The sequence below is a fragment of the Nycticebus coucang genome, chromosome 15, assembly GCF_027406575.1.
Source record: "Nycticebus coucang isolate mNycCou1 chromosome 15, mNycCou1.pri, whole genome shotgun sequence".
Lineage (NCBI taxonomy): Eukaryota > Metazoa > Chordata > Mammalia > Primates > Lorisidae > Nycticebus > Nycticebus coucang.
In genome coordinates, this window is record NC_069794.1 from 92,917,429 (window position 1) to 92,937,989 (window position 20,561).

At 39.3% G+C, this 20,561-nt stretch overlaps 1 non-coding gene across 1 annotated transcript; it reads right to left on the reverse strand.

Annotated features, from left to right (window-relative positions):
• Positions 1–20,099: 20,099 nt before the first annotated feature.
• On the reverse strand, positions 20,100–20,206 carry LOC128567044 (U6 spliceosomal RNA). Its single transcript, XR_008374719.1, has one exon. It is a non-coding gene; the product is annotated as a U6 spliceosomal RNA (small nuclear RNA).
• Positions 20,207–20,561: the final 355 nt, after the last annotated feature.

Genomic DNA, 20,561 nt, shown 5'->3' on the forward strand with positions numbered 1-20,561 from the left:
TCCCCATTTTTTTCCTTTTCTCCGTGACTTTTCTCAGGATGCCTGGCTACTCTCACACATTCTCACACCTCTTTGAAGCCTTTAAATACCTATGGCTACAAGGCACCTTCCAAGACGTTCTACCTAAAAAAACCCATTATTTCCTTTTCCTACTTCTTTTCCTTCTGGCTACCCCACCTGTCAATTCTGGCCTTTCTCCCCTCCCCATCAACCTTGACTGATGATACGGCCACTAATTATGATCATTCTCACTCTCAGTTACAGATCAGTAATTCTTTGCCTCATCCCCTGATTTTTTGACCAAGCAATCACCCAAGGAAAAAGGAAAAACAAACAAACAAACAAAAAAAAAAAAAAAAACAATTGGCCATATTCTAGCTCTAGGTGGATATCAACCAATTCAAACTGAAGACACAAGAATGTTCCTGTTTGTAAACATCACTCCCCTACCCCATCTTCCTTATAGGCAGACCACACCACTCCTCAACCTGCAGGAAGTGATCAAAGAGACACCACACCCATCACCCCACCTCCTCATAATAGATTAGGAAGATTGGGGTGATAGAATTAGATTACTGACCCACCCAGTTTAAACTGACTCACTCTGGAAGGATTGAGTGCATGACACCCCACCCCACCCCAGGAAATAGTGAATGGACTGATCCTGCCTCTCTGACCCTTTCCCACCCACCTGCCCAGGTAGAAGTGACCAGCCCAGGAAGGACTGAGTGTATGTCTCTCCCAGAAAATAGTGAATAGACCAATCCCTGCCTCTCTGACCCTTGAAAATCTGCCATAGCCCACGTGTGGATTTCTTCCCGGTCAGGAATTTCACCCCACCTGCATCCAGGTAATATAAAAGCCATATTGATTGCACAGAACGGGGACTCCATTTTAATTTTGTCTCATGCCTCAGAATAATCTTTCATCTTTGGGTCTGGAACTTCTCAAGCAAAAGCTGATTTAAATCCCAATTTTTGGTCTGGGAAGAATTACTTAACTCAGAGTTATGTTTTCTCATGTGTAAAATAGAGAAAATAGTATATCAGAACCTTGTGTTAAAGAATTAAGATAAAATTTGTTAAGTGGACCATGATGCCTCGTTTTCAGAACACGCAAAATAAATGGTGTCTCATTTTAAAAGCCCTGACCTTTTGTCTCTTGTAATTATGGAAATTCAGAAATTGAATTAATTCTAACTTTACTGAAATCACATTGTAAAATCCAATAACTAAATTCACAACCCAAGAGCTTTTGGTCTGAGGGATCTCAGGTGATTTTACACTATTCATAAGGGTAAAATATTAGAGCTTTACCACACCCAGGGTCTAAATTGACAATGAAAAGTATATATATATATTTTGAGACAAAAATATTGGATTTTTGAAAACTTCTTTTGCCACTTAGCCTGAGGGTCATCATTTCTTCAGAGACTTAGTTTCTCTCTCTGTCACAGTAGACAATGATATCCCCAAGCAGTATTGGTGCTGTGCAGTTGTCAGATGGTGAATACAAAGGGACTAATAGGTAGGCACTCAGACAATGGTGATATTTATCTTCATTGCGTTTCTAAATGTAAATTCAGGAAAATAATTTGTAAAAATGTTCTTTTAATTGAGCTTATAGTCCTTTAAATCAAGAAAACGTAAATGGACTATTATATTCCACAATAGACATAATAAAAAATAGAATGATTTCTCTGAAGTTTTACATATTTATTTACTTGTTTATTTGTTTGTTTACTTAGAAACAGGATCTTACTATGTGGTCCAGGCCAGAGTGCAGCACCTATTCACAGCAGTGGTGGTCACCACATACCATAGTCCAAACTATTGGCCTCAAGTAATCCTCCCACCTCAGCTTCTTCAGTAGCTGGGAATAGAGGTATGTACCACAGTACTTGACCTACAGTTTTATTTTTACTGTAAGAAATATGCAAATTAATTTTATGTAATGAATTTTCTAATTATTGGAGAAATATTGATCAGCTAGGTTCATAATTTACAAGAGGAACAATTTCTAATAATCTGATACCATTTCATGCATTTAATATTTAGTTCTTTCAGGCTTAGTTTTATAAGATTGAGGAAATATAATCAATGGAAATACGAGTATATTATTAAGATTAGAGGTGTTCTCCTACATGTTGATGTAGATAAGAATAAGAGTTATTAATATTTAAAATATATATGTAGATTTTTACCAATCACCTAATATCTGAATTAAATGCAACAGGGCACAAAACAAAATAATGCCTATAATATGAACTGTAAAATTATTATACAATACTGATACTATAGACTTTGTGATATAAATTAATATGAATGTCATTATGGTATATAATTCAAGTGAAAAGTCCCACAAAGCTATTTCCCTTCTATTTTATGGCTCAGTAAAATATTTTTTAAAAAATAAACATTTTCAATGTTTTAAATTTATAAATAGCGTAATAAATATCAACGCATCATTATGCAATAGTAAGCTATTAATTTTAAAGTGCTTCAAATGATCAAGGATTTCATCATCTTTCATTGACAGAAAATATTTACAAGAGCATTTCTCTAAGCATAAAGTCAGTCCACATTCTTCTTTTGTCACAAATAAGGCAATATATCCTAAATGTGAACATATTGTATTACTACCATAGAGCCTAACGTGTAAAAAGTTTCTAAAATTCTTTTTCCTCGCTGGGCAAGATAATTTCATAATAGAAAATATTTTCAAAATAAGATCCCTCTGCTCTGGCAGAGAATCTGTTTAGGTGACCCTGAAAGAGAGACCGACATTCTTCACCAAGTAGCTAGAACCATGAAGTGAACAGTTGATGTTCTACCGTATCACCCTTCACTTCACTCCTCCACACTCTCCTCAAGCCATAGCTTAGAATCATAATTGTGTAATATCAAAGGACCTATTTAACTTGGGTGAGAAGGGCAATCTCTTAACGTACATTAAATGAAACTTTATTAGAGATTCTGATGAGTTAATAAAGCAAAAAAAAGTCATGAATCTTTTTTCCAATATCACGTAATTGTATATAATAACCAAATCAAATACTTACAACAATAATTATTCATTTATTTTATCATTTGTTAATTCGTGAATGCATCATTAACCTTTACTATCTTTGGACTCTGAAGAGGGTCTTAAAAAATATAAAAGATATGGCTCTTCTTTTTAAAAGTTTATATTTTTAGATGTGGGAAAAACCACATAAAGCATCAAGCATGATATCATCAATTCTAAAGAAAAGATATTTAGAATATGTATAAAATTTAGAAGGGGTTATATGTGATATAAAGGTAACATGTGAGCTGCAGATTGGACTTAAAGTCAATGGAGATAATTCTATAGCTGGGTTAAAAAAATTGCTATCAGATATAGCAACTAATTCATTTAGAACATTTTGTTAAATGCTTAATATATCTTAGGGACTGTATCTTAAACACTTCCACTGTTTTCCTGAACTTCTTATTTTGAAGGGTTTTAGATTTATGGAATTATTGCAAAGAAAGTACAGACAGTTCCCTTATAACCTTTAGCATCTTCTAATATTAGTATCTTACATAAACATGATACTTTTTTTCAAAAATAAGAAATTAACATCATAAATACTATTAAATTAATCATAGACTCGATTAGGATTTTGCCCTTTTTTGGTCTAAACTCTCATTCTCTTTGGGGATCCATCTCAGGATACACATGGCATTTAGTCATCATGTCCTTTTAATGCTCTCCCAACTGTGGCAGTTTCGCAGTCATTCCTCATCTGTCATGACCTTGATACTTTTATACATTATAGTCACATGTCTTATAAAATGCCCTCAATTTGCATCTGTTTGATTTTTCTCATGATTAAACTCAGGTTATGGATTTGGGGAAAGCACGCCCCAGAGGTGGCGTGGCCGTGTCCCTGAATCACCGCACAAGATCAACATGACCTGATCACTCGGTTAGAGTCAGGCCCGCCAGCTCTCTCCATGGGCTTTTATTTAAAAGAAGCAAATGAACAAGTCCAGCCCTCAAGCTGAGGGGAATTAAGCTTCAACTGCTAGAGGGAGCGTTATTAAAGAGTTTGGGGGCATAAGTTAGAATCAGCAAAATAATTAATAAACACTTTGGGGAGATACCTTGAAATAAGACAAATGTCCTTTTGTCCTTAAAGCTTTGCCCACTGATTTCAGCATCTGTGTGTGGATACCATCTGCAGCAATTGTTACTGTGGTATTCTAAAGGTCATTTTCTTTTTTTTTTTTTTGTAGAGACAGAGTCTCACTTTATGGCCCCCGGTAGAGTGCCGTGGCCTCACACAGCTCACAGCAACCTCCAACTCCTGGGCTTAAGTGATTCTCTTGCCTCAGCCTCCCAAGTAGCTGGGACTACAGGCGCCCGCCACAACGCCCAGCTATTTTTTTATTGCAGTTCGGCCTGGGCCGGGTTTGAACCCGCCACCCTCGGTATATGGGACTGGCGCCTTACCGACTGAGCCACAGGTGCCGCCCCTAATGGTCATTTTCTATTTCCCTCATCCCTTCTACATTACTTACTTGGAACACTTAAGGGAAAGTTATCTCATTCTACTGCCATTTATTTATCTAATCATTTATCTTGTCATTATGGAACTTATGGATAATCACCTTATTTTGGAATTGTATCTGTTACTACTAATATTTCTTTTGTTGTTCCAACTGTTCCAACTTTTGCCACTGGGAGCTTTCTTGGGTTGGCACCTGTGTTTTGTTATTTATTTATTTATTTACTTTGAGACGGGTCTCTCTCTTGCTCAGGCTGGTCTCGAACCTATGAGCTCAGGGCAATCCACCGGCCTCGGCCTCCCAAATGCTGGAATTACAGGCGTGAGCCACCAGCACCTGTGTTCTTGTGACACGCTCTCATTCATTTATTTTTTATTTTCTTGAGCTCTTCTTTACTCTCTGGCACCACAAGATGCTCCAGGCTTATGCTGTATTTTCCTTGCCCTCGTTCTGGAAGCAAGCATTTTTCAAAGGGGCCTGAGCTCTTTTTAATGAAGCAAGGTCTTCCTTCCTTCCTTCCCTCCTTCCTTCCTTTCTTTCTTTCATGTTTTTGAGACATTGTTTCGCTTTGTTGCCCTGGGTAGAGTGAGCAACCTAAAATTCTTCAGGTTAAGAGATTTTTTTATTGCAAAGAAAGTACAGAGGATTACATTATACCCTTTAGCTTCCTCTGATGTTAATATCTTACATAACATGATATTATTATAATAATACATAACATTATTTCTTTCAAAATTAAGAAATTAACACTATAAATTCTCAAAAGATCCTCTTCCTTCAGTCTCATGAGTAGCTGGGACTACAGAAACTCACCACAATTCCCAGCTAGTTTTTCTATTTTTAGCAGACATGGGCTCTCACTCTTGCTCAGGCTGGTGTTGAACTCTGGAGCTCAGGCCATCTACGTGCCTTGACCTCCCAGAGTGCTGAGATTACAGGGGCAAGTGAGGGCCTGGCCTGAAGCATGATTTGGAAATCAATATCTGGATAGCAGGTGTGCTTGTTGTGACTGGGATGTCACTGACTCTAGGCCACCTCAGCAGACAGAGCTAGGAAATATACACATGTACACTAACCCACACGTACAGCATGTTTATCTTTCCATCCGTCTGTGCACACACACGTGCACTCATGCACAATCATTCTGATTTTCAAACTCCAAGAACTGCAGGGCAAAGAGTAAACAAATTAACAGTTCATCTCTGCATTTATCCACTCAAGAAATATTTATAGAATAATTAGCAGCTATAGTAGGTGGCGAAAACTGTAGTTCATGAATAAGTCAGATGGGCCTGCTGCTTTTATAGAGCTTATATCTCAAGAGGGGAGGCAAAAATGGAAGAAACTTAACAAGACAATTAAGAAGATCTGAAGATCCATTACTGTGTTGGATTGGGGGCAGGGGTGGGAGGTGAGTGATCTCAGAATGATAAAAGAAATGAGCCATGAGAAGATGAGAGGGAATCATAGCACAGGCAAAGGATGGAGGGACAGCCAAGGTTATGAGGCTGGAAGGAACTTGGCTTGTTCCTTCTGGGCCCAGAATGAAGGTCAGTGGTGCTGGAGCCCTGGGAGAAACACCTGACAGTGTGTGTATGTGTGTGTGTGGAGGGGGGGGAGGGGAGGAGGGATGGGGGGTCGTTAAAAGTCCACCAAGTGTGTGTCTTGCTAACACTGGATTTCAACATTGTCTACCAGACTGACCTGTGCCTCCTAAGGTCTGCAGCCGAGAGGCCAAAAAGACAAAACTGTCTGGAAGGTTCGATCCAGATAGTGACACTGTTGATGGTCCAGATGCTTAAGAAACACTTTGTGTATTAGAGTGGGCACCATGCTGGAGGAGGAATCCGGTTAGAAACTTCCAGAATGGATCACAGTACTGAAAGCGGACATTCACTGGGTAGGTAGTATGTTCTAGGCAGTCTGCCGTAAGCTTTACACTAATTATCTCATTTTATTCTCACAAGCCCTGGAGGAGGTAACATTGTTAAACCGCTTTATAGATATGGAAAGTCAAACACGGAGCAACTAAGATATTTTCCTAAAGTCATAAACTACTAAGTGATAGAACTAGGGATCAATCCAGGTAGTCTGGCTCCAGAGTCCGCGTACTCTCCTCCTGTGCTATTTTGATTTTCAATATGAAGTGAAAAGAACTATGGAAAGTGGCTTTTGATTCTTATGAAAAAAAATTTTTTTTAAATTTTGCCTGATTTATAAAATGGCATTACTTGTATAGTAAAATTATTTTAACTAAGAGTTTTGTATTTCACAGGTTGGGAAGCATTTTGCATTTCTTCACCTTTCATGTTGTGAATCCTTAATAAAAACAAAGTGCTTTGAGTATTTAAAGTAAGTTTTTTTTTAGTAATTTTTTAAAAGTCCATAATAAACAAGGTAAATAACAACTGCATATATGATTCTAACAATGCATTACTCTTTCAAAGTGTTTCCATACATGTAAATCTTTCTAACAGAGGTGAAAAAACAGGTTATGGAGTAATACATGTCCAAGTGATTTCACACCAAAAGACATGTAAAAGATAATACAAATATTTCCACAAAGACATGTCTTTATTTTTTTATTAAATCATAACTATATACATTAATGCATTTATAGGGTACAATGTGCTGATTTTATATATAATTTAGAATGCCTTCACCTCACTACTTATTTGTTGTCTTAAGACATTTATACTCTACTGTTAATAGTCTTGACATGTACCCTTGCATTGCATACAATAGGTGAGGTCCCACCAATTACCCTTCCCTCCTCACAGCCTCTCCCCTCCCATCCCCTCACCCTCCTCTTCCCTCTTTCATTCTGAACTATAGTTTGTGTTTTATCATTCATATGCAAGTGTGAGTGATTACATATTGGTTTCATAATAGTACTGAGTACACTGGATACTTTTTCTTCCATTTTTGAGATACCTCACCAGGAAGAACATGTTAAACTGATTTATAGATATGGACAGCTCTGAACATGTAAACATAAAACATGTAAAGTTTCCCTTTTTATGGCTGCATAATATTCCATGGTATACAAATACCACGATTTGTTAATCCTCATGGGTTGATGGCCACCTGGGCTGATTCCATGACTTAGAAATTATGAATTGGGCCGCAGTAAACATTCTGGTGAAAATATCTTTGTTATAAAATGATTTTTGGTCATCTGGATATATACCTAGTAGAGGAATTCCAGGATCAAACAGTAGGTCTACTTTTAGTTCCCTAAGTGTTCTCCAAACTTCTTTCTAAAAGGGATGTATTAGCTTGTATTACCACCAATGGTGCAGAAGTGTTCCTTTCTCTCCACATCCACTCCAGTTTTGGGATTCTGTGATGTGGGCTAATCTTACTGGAGTTAGATGATATCTCAAAGTGGTTTTGATTTGCATTTCTTTGATAATTAAAGATGATGAGCATTTTTTCATGTGTTTGTAGGTCATGTGCCTGTCTTATTCAGAGACGCTTCTGTTCAAGTCACTTGAAATGAGATCTTTTATTCTTTTCTTATTGATTAGTTTGAGTTCTCTGTGGATTCTAGTTATCAAACCTTCGTCAGAAACATAACCTGCAAATATCTTCTCCCATTCTGCTTGCTTTACTTACTGTGCTCATAGCTGTGCTAAAGCTTTTTAGTTTGATCAGATCCCAGGAATATATTTTTGGTGTTGCTTCAATTGCCCCAGGGTCCTCCTCATAAAATATTCTCCCAGTCTAATTTCTTCAAATGTTTTCCCTGCACTCTCTGCAAGTATCTTTATAGTTTCGTGTTTATAATTTAAATCTTTTATCCAGTCAGAAGCAATTTTTGTTAATGGTGAAAGGTAAGGTTCCAATTTCAGTCTTCTACAGGTTGCCAGTCAGTGCACACAGCACCATTTGTTAAATAGGGAATCTTTCCCCAAATTTATGCTTTTGATAGGCTTACCAGAGATCAAATGACTATAAGTGGCTGGGTCCACTAGTAATATAGGTACTAGTTCCTCTTTAAAGGTTTGGTAGAATTCTGATGTGAAACCATTGGGTCCCAGACTTTTCTTTTTGGGGAGATTTCATATAGTTAATGGTATTTCAGTGCTTGATGTAGGTCTATTCAAGATTTCCAATTCTTTCTGGCTGAGTCTAGTAAGGTGGCATGCTTCCAGGTATTATTCCATTTCCTCCAAATTTTCATATTTCCAATAATGGAGTTTTTTGCAGTAATTATTAAGGATTTTTTGAATTTCTGAGGTGTTTGTTGTTATTTCTTCTTTATCATTTCTGATTGTTGATATTAGGGATTTTACTTTTCTGTGTATGGTTAGGTTAGCCAAAGGTTTATCCATTAAGTTAATCTTTTCAGAAAACCAACTTTTTATTCATTGATATTCTGAATGAGTCTTTTGCTTTCAATTTCATTTAATTCGCTCTAACTTTGGTTATTTCTTTTCTTCCGCTGGGTTTAGGATTGGAATGTTCTTCCTTTTCCAGTTGCTTGAGATGACCCATTAAGTTGTTGACTTCCTCTCTTACTGTTCTTGAAGGCTTCTAATGCTATAAATTTCCCTCATAGGCCCGCCTTTGCAGTATCCCACAGGTTCTGATATTCATATCTTCATTATCATTTTGTTCCAAAAATGTGGTAATTTCCTTCTTAATCTCATCTTTGACCCAGCTAGCATTCAGCATAAGGGTATTTAGTTTCCATGACTTTGTTTGAGTGTGAAGATTCCTGTTGCTGTTGAGTTCAACTTTTATTCCACGACGATCTGAGAAAATACAAGGAATAATTTCTATTCTTTTAAATTTGCTGAGGTTAGACTTGTAACTTAAGATGTGATCAATTTTGGAAGATGTTCCATAGGCTGATGAGAAGAATGTGTATTTAGTTTTATTAGGATGAAATGTTCTGTCGATGTCTGTTAAGTCCATTTGTTCTTGGGTTGAGTTTAAGTCTGTTATTTCTTTGTTTGGTTTCTTTTTGGAGGATCTAAACTCCAAAACTCCAAAACTTCTAGAGGGGTCTTAGAATCTCCAATTATTATAGTGCAGGAAGATATCAAATTTTTCATATCTGTTAGGCTTTGCTTTATAAATTGAAGAGATTCGGGTAGGGCACATAAATGTTAATTATCAAAATCTCTGCATGTTGAGTGTTTCCTTGAACAAGTATGTAGTGTCCATCGTTTTATCTTTCCTGATCTTTTTTGGTTTGAAACCAATTGTATCTTCAAATAAAATTGCAACCCTTTCTTTTCTCTGACTTCCATTTGCCTATATTATCGATGTCCAACCCTTCACCCTGAGTCTTCTTTTATCCTTTAAGTTAAGACGAGACTCTTATGCAACAGATATCTGGCCTGAGTTCTTGTATTCAGTCAGTCAATCTTTGCCTCTTTAGAGGACAATTTAAGCCATTCACATCAATTGAGAGAATTGATAAGCATGGCAGTATTTTGGTTGTCATGTTTTTCAAATGTCCAGTGGATATTTTTAATCCTTTCACCATTGAGGATGTTAGGTTTTGTTCAAGACTTTCCAGGTGAGTTTACTTTGGTGGTAGACCATTGAGCTGATCATTATGGATGATGGGTCTGAGAATATTCTGGAGAGCTGGTTTAGTTATGGCAAATTTCTTCAACATGTGTAAGTTGGCAAAGTATTTGATTTCTCTATCACAAATGAAATTCAGTTTAGCTGGATACAGGATCCTGGGATGAAAGTTTTGTTTGTTTCTTTTAGGAGATTGAAGGTCTATGACCATCTTCTTCTGGCTTGAAAAGGTTGGCTGAGAGATTTGCAGTCATTCTAACAATTTTCCCCTTGTAAGTTATGCTTTTCTTACATCTGGCTACTTACAGAATGTTCTCCTTCATATTAACTCTGGTAAAGTTAATTACAATGTGTCTACAAGATGCTTTATTTGTATTCAGACTGGGGTTATGAAACTGTCTACCATCTGAATTTCTGTATCTCTTGCAATGGTTGGGAAATTCCCCTCCATAACATCTTGGAGTAGAGCATTTGTGCCTTTAGGACCATCCTCTTCTCCTTCAGGAATTCCTATAAGACGAATGCTTGATCTTGTGGACCGATCTCACAACTCTCTCAGGGAATGATCAGTTTTTGCTCTCCATCTCCCTGCCTCTTTAGCATTTGAGAATGTTCAAAAGCTTTGTCTTCGATTTCAGAGATACTTTCTTCTGCCTGTTCAACTCTATTACTGAGTATTCCTGAAATACTACTGTATTTCAGAGCTCCTTGAATAGCTTTTTCAACTGTTTGCACTCTGCTATCTCTTTTCTCATTGTGTCCATCTCCTTGGAGATTCTGTCTTTGAATTCATTGATTTCTTGAGACTATTTTGCACAAGTCTTTGGGTTTCAATTTCCATCTTTTCCTCAATTCTATTAATTTTATTAGCCATCCATATTCTGAATTTTACTTCTCACATTTCAGCCATTTGTTTATGAATGGCATCTTCTGTTGTATCTCCTTTGTCGTTCCTTGGGGGAGTTGATCTACAATGATTATTTATGTTGCCAGAGCTTTTCTGCTGGTTCCACCCCATGATTATTTTTCACAGTTTGGCTAGTGAAGCTAGTAGGGTGAGATTAGACTGAGGGCTCTGGGAGTTGTAGTTAACCAGCCCTTTAGAGATGGGGCTAGTGACTGTGGCTTTTTCCCTACAGCTTAACAAAGGTCCCTTTCAGTCCTGCAGCCAGAGACACTGAGGACCTGATTGGTGTGATGGGGCTAGGTGGCTCTGTCTTGTATTCAGGCAGCCTCTATCCAATCCTAGTAAGTTGGCAGATTTAGGCTGAAATCTCAGCTGCAGAGAGATACAAGCAACTACAACAACACGCCGCCCCCCACCAGCAATAACTGGAAAAGGAGAATCAGTCCTTCCCACTACAATACTATCAGGGCTCAACCTTGTAGGGTCCCCAGGTGGCCAGCCCAGGTTAAGAGTTCCTAACCAGTTATCCCAGACAGCAGAATCACTGCTCAACTGGGAGAGTTCAAAAGGTCTCCAGCAACCAGATAGCAGGGGTCCACTTGCAGCTCAAGTGTGACTCCCTCTGGTACTCAATAGAGTCAGGAAGGCCCGCCCAGCAAAGAGTCCAGGGGGGTTGATGCCTCTTTCCCCTTACACCACAGCCACGCTCCATTACTGGTAACCTGGCAGGGCTGTGGCCCAGTTCCCCAGTTCCCTCCAATGAGCAAATGTGCCAGGGATATGTGCCTGACAGAGTCAAAGGGGAGCCTGAGTGCCTCCTTGGCTGGGCTGCTGCATTCTGTCACAAGCAGGCAGGAGGATCTCAAGCCCATCTCTCTCCAGTGCTCAACGGAACCTGGGGAGTATCCCACCTGAGTCTTTCCCAAGCCAGCAGTTACTGTCACAGTGCATATTTCTCTCCCTGAGAGTCTGTGCTTCTGGCCCAGCTGCACTCCTCCTCTGGTACCCCCAAGGGGTGAGGTCTGGCTCCCTCCAGTGATCCACAGAATCAGGGAGGTGTCTCTCAAAAATTTGACCCTGGTGGGAGCATGCCACTGCCACTGCTGCTGCACTGCAAAAGCTGCCACACAGGTCCCCACACCACTGCTTCTGCTCTGCCTCCACCCATGCTGCTGCTGCCCCGCTGACGCCATGCACTTTTGTGGCACCAGGGCAGTCCCTCTCCCCTCTGTCTCCCCACGTCCACTTGAGTCACTGTTTCAGTGTCTCTATGCTGCAGCCCATGTGATGCCCAGTCCCCACAAGACAACCACCAGACACTCCAGGCTGTGCAGGGGGCAGGACTCTAGACCACCAGATGAATGGGGAAGGGTGGACGGGGAGTTCAGAATGGCATGGAAAGTATTTGTTCAACTTTCATGTTGGGTAAGAGAATGCCCAGGTTCACAGTGGGATCTCTCTGGAGAAGGAGTCCTGTCCTTCCATGGTTCTCTCCTGTGAGGTGAAATAAGAGGTCTTCTGTTCACTACTCACTTATAGAGAGCACACAGCAAGCCACTATCTTGGGGGTAGGGACAGACTCTCATCCTTTGGGATGGGTGAAGTTTTTTCCTTAGAGTCACAGCTTACCTCAGCAGGGATGACATGAATTCATCAATCTTCTCTCTCAGCTCAGTTCCTGACCTTCAGCTTCACTGGGTTCATTCTGACCATTATCTCTCCCTCTGGACAGAAGCCTCTGTTGAAAGCTGGCTCTAAGTGGCCATCTTACCTCCTCCCTGAAAGGCATGTCCTAACAACTAAGAGCTGTATTTAGCAAACTGTGAGAAATTATTTATATATAATTGTTAGTTAACAAAAATTGCTTTGATAATCTCTAATGGTTGATATTTTATTTTTATTTAATACATGTTATAATAAATAACCTCATAAATGTATGTTAAAGTTTCAGATCTGGAAAGTGACATATTGATATTTTTTCCACCCTCCTCAGAATAATCTATGTGTGAAAGAATTTAGATTCCTAACATAGCTCACACTGAATATGTTTTATACATGTAGTCCCTGAGTTACAAACATCCAACTTACATCCAACTTGCAATTAGAAATGGAGACTATCACAGGTAATAGGAAAATGTGCCTGTTCCAAATTACATACAAATTCACTTTAAGAACAAACCTACGGAACCTATCTCATTTGTAATCCAGAGACTCTCAGTACTCTTTTAGCAATTAAGTATTTTCTTTAGGTTGTGTAACTCAGTGATGATAAATTCTGGCAATGCAAACACGCCACAGACAACCTATCTTTATCGATGACAAATTACATGCCTGTTTATAAGATAAAGAAACATGTCTTTACTGATGGCACCACGTTATATACACACCTTGTCTCCTTTCTGTAAATCCTTCACTCAGGAAGTCTTGCATTAGTGACCTCTAATGCTTTTAAGCATAAGTCTATTTCCTTTCCGTTTACAGTAAGGACTCTTCCATATAGAATGTCCCCAGCGGGTACAAGGTCTTAATGCTTGGCTGGAGAAGAACTTTTCTCTTGACGTTATCTGACTTGCCCTAATCCTTCTGAGGTTTTCTTCCTTTGTAGGGTATGTTTCTTGCTATTTGGATGAATCTATGTACTTTTTGGGCTGAGAGCGTGGAAAGTAGTAAAACATTTTGGATATTACTAAATACATCTAAAATTCTGAAATCTGTGCCTTAAAATTTGTTGTCAAGGGTCTTTCACTTTTTATTGATAATGAAATTCATGATGGCGAGTCAGTAATGTCAGCTTGCCTGCTGTCCAGTAAAATGCTCAAAGAGTGAAGTGTCTCAGCTGGTTCTTATAGAAAGAGTTCTTCTTGAGTTCCTTATTTGTGAAGAATTACACTGTTTAAAAACTGCATTACTATGGGGGAGGGGAAGCCAAATTTTTCTTGAGATCAAAGTAAATGTTTTCCTGAATATAATTGGGACAAATCACAGATGTCACTAAAACAATACAGTAAAAATAAAGTAAAAAGAAGCCAGAGAAAGAGTAAAATCAAAGCACAACACCGGGAAACCAGACGTGTAATAGTAAGAAGGATGCCTCAGTTGATTTTGATGAGTTCAGAGCTAAGCCTGAATGCTTAGCTTAATGCTTAATGCTTGGCTTGGATTAGAAGTAAAAAGAATTTTTCTGGGCAAAACACCTTCTGAATACAAAACATAAAAAAGATTCTGGAGAAGGTACCTGAGGGGTCAGTAAGAATCTCAAATAATTAAAATATCACATCTCAGAGTTACCAGCAAATTTTTTCTTCCACCTTCGCTTTTTTTTTTCCTTGAGACAGAGTCTCACAATGTCATCCTTGGTAGAGTGCTATGTCATCACAGCTCACAGCAACCTCAAACTTTTGGGCTTAAGTGATTCTCTTGCCTCAGCTTCCCAAGTACCTGGGACTACAGGTGCCCACCACAACACCTGGCTATTTTTTGGTTGCAGTTGTCATTGCTGTTTAGCTGGCCAGGCCAGGTTCAAACCCGCCAGCCTCCGTGCATGTGGCCAGTGCTGTTAACTACTGTGCTACTGGAGCCAAGTCCCACCTTCACTTTTGACACATGGAACTACTGCCACCTGAAACATTTTACAGTGTTATCTGTGTTACCTTCAATTTCAGTAAAAACCAAAAGTAGCCCCTTAATAGTACTGTACAGAATGAGTGATTACCAAGTCTATTTAAAGGCAAAAGAAAAAGTAAGCTAAAATTTGATTTCTGTTGTTGTTATTGTTTTCCAGGGACCCTTGAGGAATTTGGCAAACCCTTACTGATATAGAGAAGCTAGTTTATACAACTGTAACCACATAGGCTGAGCATTCAGAGCTAAAATAACCAATAACTTCAGGGGTAACTGTAATGACATTAGGGTATCTGAAAAATTTCCCCTGTCTTTGTTAAGTCCTCCAGTCAGTGCATAAAAGACTTTGGGATTAGAAGCAAAAAGAATTAAGTTAACCTGAATGGTCTTCATAGAGAAAGTGAGAGGTCTCCAATTTTCCCTGAGTAGTTGGGGGAGGGGAGGAAACCCCAGTCTGACCCCTTGGCCGCTGCTCACTTCATCCTGTCAGCCCCTGTGACTCAGGAGCAGCAGGATATACTGATTCCCTACACTACTTTTCAAGAGGGCTGAGATTTTAGTCTATTTCCAGAGAACTGTCTAATGAAAACTCCAAGTATAAAAATATCCACGAAGAAGCCTTTAGAAAATCACTTAAATCATTACATAGAAAAAGGATTTGGGGGGCATTTTATAAACTCAAGTGGTCTGTGAAAAATCAGCAATTACTCTGGATGTCAACTTCTTTCCCTGCCCTCTCCCTGTATTTAAGAAGGACTTCAAACTGAGCTGAACACCTCTCTATCACACAGGTAGGGTATACATCAGTGATTAGCAATGCCGTGGCAGTGGAATGCTGCTGGGCTGTGAGAGGATCTTAGGTGTGCTGGGAAAGATCATTACTTAAATTATTTTTGAAAAAAGTTCAAAGCACAGTAAGTGTATTCTTACTTTTACTTTTTCTTTCCTTTTTTTTCTTTACCCTTTACAAGCCACTTTAATAATGAAATAAGTAACAACATACATATTTTTGTGAGCATTAACACTCAGGCATACTAACAACAGTCACATAAGTACAGCAGCTTTTGAAAGAAAGTACTACCATGAGAATGTGACCACCTCTCGCCCCCTACCATAAGAATGTGACCACCTCTCACCCCCTACCACGAGAATGTGACCCTTTGTAACTGTTCCAGGAGATAGCCCGGAGCTGAAGCAGATAAAAGGGCTAAGCAAATGTGTAACTGTTAAGCAAATGTTTAACTGCTAATCTTGTCTTAAGACAGTTGAGTAATGAACCAGAATTCTTCTTATCTAGAAAGCCCCTGCTATGTCTGCTCCCCCTTCCTACTTTATGGTTAAAGCCCCTGCTATGTCTGCTCCCCCTTCCTACTTTATGGTTAAAGCCCCTGCTATGTCTGCTCCCCCTTCCTACTTTATGGTTAAAGCCCCTGCTATGTCTGCTACCCCTGCCTACTTTGTGGTTTTTGCCTTTATAAGCTTGTAAAATCTGCTGTTCGGGGCTTAACTCCTCTGCTCCTGAGACAGTCACGAGCTAAGCCCCAGCATGCTGGAATAAAACCCTTTTGCTGATTGCATCAAGTGTCGTCTCTTGCGGTTGATTGGGGGTCACTGTAGCCCAGGACAGAGTGGGGGTCTTGTCCCAAGTCTTTCACTTTGAGAAGATGAACCATGTTCATAAAGAAACAAGTCAAGAAGGAAAATGTATAAAGTCATTATCACTAGGGTTGGTAATTGTGTGCCCCCACCTTTGCAACTGTGTTGGGTCACCATGGTTGCAAAGTTGGGTGCACACAATTTTTTTTGGTCAACATAATTTTAGTGCAGCACAGATATTTAATTGTATGTTCAAGGTGTGCTGGGAGATTAAAAAAAAAAAGGTTGAAAAACACGAATACATATAAATAAATAAAACATGCTACAATATTTCCTCCAGCTCCCCTGAAACCCTTCCTGATAGAGTCAAACCCCACCCAAATTGGTGGACCCACCTAAAAGAATCACCCCCCCACCCTCTCCCACCAGATGTCCCACCTAGGAAAGGTACATGGGCCAACCCCCACCCTTACAACGGATGTCCAACCTTTAAAACCCCGTCTGCCATTACCCACGTGTGGATTTCTTCCTGGCTGGAAATCTCACCCCACCTGCACCCAGGTGGAATAAAAGCCATTTCAATTGCACAAACCAGGCCTTTGTTTTCCTTTCCTCTCACACCTCAGAATAATCTTTTACTTTTGGCTACGTAACCTTTTACTTCCTAATTGCCATCAGTGCTCATAACTAGATCTTTATCTATATGGAAGACCTGCCAATTCTTATTCAAACATTCCATTTAAATATTTAGATTAGAAACTGATAAAAAGAAAACCATGCCCTAAAAATGGACATAAAAATGTCACACTCGGTTTTCAGCCTCTGTCTGTCAACAAAATAGTAATGATGATATTAACAGAATAGTTACTTTAATTACTTGAAAATTAAGAACCCCACCTTTTACACCTGAGTCATAGTGATACAGGATTTCCCCACTCAGGACTGTACAGGGACCTGCCCCCCCTCCCCCTCCCTTTTCTCTAGGCCCAGATGAGCTCAGAAATCAGACCAACATTTCTGGGCACAAATAGGCTGTCCATTCCAGGCCACACCCTCAGGGGCTCTAGCAAGGTCACGAAGAAAGCAACCTGAAACATTTTGGGGGGAGTTCCACCTTGACTAGGGACCACACACCCTAATCCCTTCCCTGAAACAAAAACTGCAAACACCTAATAACCTTGCCCTCAGTGGAGAAGGGACTACATTTCATTCATTTGTTAATGTACTTATTAACTTTGAAAAGATGTTTTTCCACCTACCAAGTCCTGGCCAAAATGTGATACAGACCCCTAGACAAAGGGCCCATGAGAGAGACTTCCAACTGAGATCTTCCCCTTTCCCAGAGGCTCTGGTGCTTTTTATTCCTTCTTTATTCCTTCTGTCTAATGAAATCCTGTCTTACCACTGATCTGTGGTCCCTGGATTTATTCTTTGAATCCTTGAGACCGAGGACTTTTGAGGAAGAAATTCCTATAACAACAATATTCATAACCATACATTTTACCATGCTGTTTAAGAAAAATATGAAACATTACAAAGTTGTTAAGGGCAGGACACACGGGTCTTTCTTCCTCGTCACTCACACCTCCCTCTGCTCTGAACCCAACATAAAGTAGAAAGGGAATAAATTAACTCCTAATAGCCCCTGCATTACCACATCCCCAGAGAAACTAACAGAGATTTTAAACTCTCTCCACCCTTCCAGGATGAGCCATGGACACTTACTGTTCCCATTTGTGTCACTTCTGTCTAAAATAAATGAAAAACTGTTTTATAGTAGGAAAAAAGCACCTGGCCTAAGGTGATTAATAGAAGGCAGTCAGAAATTCTCTGTGGGGCAAGGTAGCTCACACCTGTAATCGCCCGTAATTCTAGCACTCCAGAAGGCCATGGCAGGTGGATTATTTGAGCTCACTGCTTCCAGACCAGCCTGAGCCAGAGCAAGACCTTGTCTCTAAAAAAATAGCCAGGCGATGTGGCAGGAGCCTATAGTCCCAGCTCCTCTGAAGGCAGAGGCAAAGGATTGCTTGAACCCAAGAGTTTGCGTTTGCTGTGAGCTATGACACCACAGAATTCACTACTGAGGATGACAAAAGTGAGACTCAGGAAAAAAAGAAAGAAAGGAAGAAAGAAATTCTCTGGTTACAGATCACTTTCACGTCTGGAAGGTGCTAAAAGGCCTTGTTCCTCACACCTGCCTCCTTTGTTTGCCTGTAACTTATTCAGCAAAATTTACCTATGATTCTGCCCTCTTTCTTCAAAATTCAAAGAAAAAAATGAACTATGAAGAAAATAATGTTTTATGTATTCAAAGCTGTCCTTTCAAATTATAATCTTGTACTGTATTTAAATGGTCTGTTGAAGCAACAAAAAGCCATGGTTATTTAGGAGATGGTAATAAAATTGAAAAGAATATGAAAACCTGGGCAGATCTGTTTCAGAAAAGTACACTAATATATGCTTTTTAAGTCTTTGGGAGTAAGAGAAATGGTCCATGGTGCCATGACTAATGTAAAAAACAAAGAGCAGAACGCCATATTAACAAATAACTCTGGACAGCTCCCTATAATTGTAGTGAAAAATCTGGGGAAGGCATTCCTTTGGAAATGTGAAGTACCACCCAGATTAGCTCAACTGCTGCCAGTGTGCCTAGGACACAGCTTTCAGTTGCTTGTAAAGGTGCTAAGGAAATTTTACCCCAAAATATGACTCCTTGGTATAAAATTCATTTTGAATTAAGGGCCATTCATGATCAGAAAACATTGGAAGAGGCCTTTCCTTGGTCTACGTAAAGCCTGAATAACCTGCTTGGGAACCAAAAGGGCCTGCTAACTTCCTTACTGCATGCTAATAGGCCTGGCCCAAAATCATTAAAACACAATGACTGTCTCTCAGGTTAATTTACAAGTTGATGTGTTTCCCTCCAACTATATATCCCCACTAGCAACCACTTGCAGTACCTGTGCCCTCCACATACTACCTCCTCCCCTCTAAAAGGCATTCATAAAGGTCTCTGACCATCACTGAGATATTGAGTAATCATTCTTGTGGTTCCCCCCATATGCATGGCATTTGGAAATAAACCTTTCTCTTATTAATCTGCTGTAATTATGAGTTGATCTCTCAGAGAACCAGATCAAGGGAAAGGGCGGGTTTTGCCCTGATCCCTACACTGGTCTCTTCAGGGATTGTTTCAACTACAGAGAACCCCCTCACCCAAGGCTACCCCTGTTGGGGTGGGGCATGTCCAATGACAGGTTGATGCAGGAGTATAAAGTCCAGTCATTGTCCCCAAATCAGGAAAATATAAAGGGTCACGCCAGCATTTTGCACCATATGGGTTCAGCCAAGTTTACCCTGGGGTCAGCATCACCTATTAAACCTCCTATTCTCACCAGTTCTTTCTCTCCCTTCCAGAGGAAAGAATCCAAGGGCGCTCCTTGGTAAATACCTAGCATGCTCAGCTCCATCTCAGAGTCTGGATAATAGAGAATCCCACCTGTAACAGCCATCAAGCAAAGTTCACATATTACACATAAACTAAAAGTGAAGGGATGAAAAAATAAATTACACATGAATGGAAACCAAAAGAAAGCAGAGGTAATTATACAGGTATCAGACAACATAGATATTATGTCAAAATTATAAAAAGAAACTAAAAAAGTATTACGTAATGATAAGGGGGTCAATTCACTGAAGAGTTGTAATAATTGCAAATATGTATGTGCTCATCAGAGCACCTAAATGTATAAAACAATTATTAAATAATTTAAAGGAAGAAATATATATGTCACTGTGAAAATTTTGAGATAGATTGTGTTATGGTTCATTATGTCACTTTCAAGAAACACAGTCAACAGCATCCTTTCTAATTTGCCAATGTAAGTTTTTTTTTTTTAAATATGGAACGCTTCACGAATTTGTGTGTCATCCTTGCGCAGGGTCCATGCTAATCTTCTCTGTATCGTTCCAATTGTAATATATATGCTGCTGAAGTGAGCACACCAGTGTAAGTTTTAACTTGTCCAGCTTATCAATGGTGCTGGGATTTGTTTCTGTCCATGAAAATTTTATGCTTCTTGATTTTTGTATACATTTAGACTTTCATAATGACCCACATAGACGACAGTACTATAATAGTAGAGGGCCTACTATTCATACAGTCAAATGTAGATTATCTAGACAGAAGATAAATAAGAAAACAAATTTGATTACATTTTACATTGAATGTACCTAACAGACATACAAGGAACATTCCATCCACCAGCAATAGAACACACATCCCTGTCAAGTGCATATGGGACATCCTCCAGGACAGATTAGATTATGTTAGCCCACAAAACAAATCTTAACAAATT